The 2,673-nt window shown below is 40.4% G+C and overlaps 1 pseudogene; it reads left to right on the plus strand.

The window, feature by feature from the left end:
• Window positions 1-236: 236 nt before the first annotated feature.
• On the plus strand, window positions 237-1,109 carry LOC109445020 (S-formylglutathione hydrolase; annotated as a pseudogene).
• Window positions 1,110-2,673: the final 1,564 nt, after the last annotated feature.

Genomic DNA, 2,673 nt, shown 5'->3' on the forward strand with positions numbered 1-2,673 from the left:
TCTGTGTATGTCTTTCGATCCGAAGTGAGTCTCTTGCAGGCAGCCAATATAAGGGTCCTGTTTTCTTATCCATTCGGCCACCCTATGTTTTTGATAGGAGCATTTAATCCATTTACATTTAAAGTAATTGTTGAGTTTCCACCCCTGCTTTTCTCCCCTCCACCTGCACCTCCACCCCAGGATCGTCTGTCCTTTGGTGCAAATAAAAAAGCAAGTAGCAATTGGACAAGAAAAGAATGGTTTTGAAACAGATTTTCAGCAACAAGGATTGCAGAAACTTTTTTGAACATGACAGTACTGAACTGAACTGCAAAACGAAATTTGCTATCTACTTACCACCAAAGGCAGAAACTTGAAAATGCCCTACGCTATATTGGAAGTCTGGTTTAACTTGCACAGGACAGAGTTTTATATCAAAATCTGGTTATCATCAGGCTGCCTCAGAACATGGTCTTGTCATTGCTCCAGATACCAGTCCTCCTGGCTGCACTATTAAAGGAAAAGATGAGAGCTGGCACTTTGGCACAGGTGCTGGGTTTTATGTGGATGCCACTGAAGAACCTTGGAAAATGAACTACAGAATGTACTCTTACATAACGGAGGAGTTTCCCTAACTCATATACACCAATTTTCCAGTGGACCCTCAAACAATGTCTATTTTTGGCCACTCCATGGGAGGCCAGGGAGCTCTGATTAGTGCTTTAAAGAATCCTGGAAAATACAAATCTGTGTCAGTATGTGCTCCAATTTCCAATCCAGTGCTCTGTCCTTGGGGTAAAAAGGCCTTTAGTGGATATTTGGGAACAGATCAAAGTAAATGGAAGGCTTATGATGCTACTCATCTTGCAAAATCCTAGTCAGGTTCTCAATTGGACATACTAATTGATCAAGGAAAAGATGAGCAGTTTATTTCAGATGGACAGTTACTACCTGATAACTTCATAGCTGTCTGTACAGAAAAGAAAACTTCTGTTGTTTTTAGATTACAAGAGGGTTATGATCATAGCTACTACTTCATTGTAACCTTCATTACTGATCACATCAGACATCATGCAAAATACCTGAATGCATTAAAAACTTCAGAAAAGAGAATCTCTTCAGGATTATAAAGAGTGCAATAAGCAGAATTGCAGGGAAAAAAGATTTCAAAATATTATATTTTATAATGCTGAAAATGCTTCACTCTGTAGTTAAATCACCTTCTGAACAAATATATGAAACCTGAAAAAAAGTAATTGTTGGTAGATATGTAGTTATTGACATTTTGTTACTCATATTTTTTATTTTTTATTTATTTTTTCTTCTTAAAGAAGTCCCTCTAAGATTCCTTGTAATACTGGTTTGGTGGTGATGAACTCCTTTAGCTTTTTCTCGTCTGGGAAGCTGTTTATATGTCCTTTGATTCTACGTGATAGCTTTGCTGGTTAGAGTAATCTTGGTTGTAAATACCTGCTTTTCATCACTTTGAATATTGTGTGCCAATCCCTTCTGGCCTGCAAAGTTTCTGTTGAGAAATCAGCTGACAGTCTTATGGGAACTCCCTTATAAGATACTAGTTGCCTTTCTCTTGCTGCTTTTAGGATTCTCTCTTTGTCTTTAACCTTTGCCATTTTAATTATAATGGTTCTTGGTGTGGGCCTGTTTGGGTTCTTCTTGTTTGGGACTCCCTGTGCTTCCTGGACTTGTATGTCTATTTCCTTCTCCAGGTTAGGAAAGTTTTCAGTCATTATTTCTTCAGATAGGTTCTCAATCCCTTGCTTTCTCGTTTCTTCTTGTACCCCTATGATGTGAATGTTGTTATTCTTGAGGTTGTCCCAGAGGTCTCTTAAAGTCTCCTCATTTTTTTTTTTTGTATTCTTTTTTCTGTTTGCTGTTCTGATAAGGTGTTTTCTGCTACCTTATCTTTTAAATCACTGATTCGATCCCCTGCTTCATCTAATCTACTGTTTATTCCCTGTAATGTATTATTTATTCCAATTATTGTATTCTTTATTCCTGAGTGGTTCCTTTTTATGTTTTCTGTTTCCATTTTTATGTTTCCTATCTCTTTGTTGAAGTTCTCACTGAGATCATTGAGCACCCTTATAAACAGTGTTTGGAACTCTGCATCAGGTAGATTGCTTGTCTTCATTTTGTTTAGTTCTTTTTCTGGAGCTTTGTTCTGTTCTTTTATTTGGGACATGTTTATTTCTCTCCTCATTTTGGCTGCCTCCCTGTGTTTGTTTCTATGTATTAGGTAGGGTTGCTATGCCTCCTCGTCTTAGTAGAGTGGCCTTATGTAGTAGGTGTGCTGTGGGGCTCAGTAGCATAGTCTTCCTGGAGAGCTGTGCCCTCCAGGTATGTCCCTTGTGTGGGTTGTGCCCTTCTCTTATAGTTGAGCTTTGGTTGCCCTTTGAATGTCAGTGGGAGGGATTGTTCCATGGGCTCATTGGTTGTGAGGATTGGCTGTGACTACAGTGGTACAGAAGCTGATCTTACAGAAGATCTGCCTCAGCGGGGCTCTGGTGCCTGCCCAATCAGCCTGTTGGATGTGTCATCCTTGGAGTTGGCTGGGTGATGTTCCAGCTTGTTTTGAAGCTGGTCACTGGGCATGCCAACCCCAGGGCCACCTGGGAGGCGACCTGCTGCAGGCCAAGTTCAGCCACAGCCTGTGCCCTGCTGGGGGCCACCCAG

This window comes from Rhinolophus sinicus, linkage group LG01 (genome assembly GCF_036562045.2).
Source record: "Rhinolophus sinicus isolate RSC01 linkage group LG01, ASM3656204v1, whole genome shotgun sequence".
In the NCBI taxonomy this organism is placed as follows: Eukaryota; Metazoa; Chordata; class Mammalia; order Chiroptera; family Rhinolophidae; genus Rhinolophus; species Rhinolophus sinicus.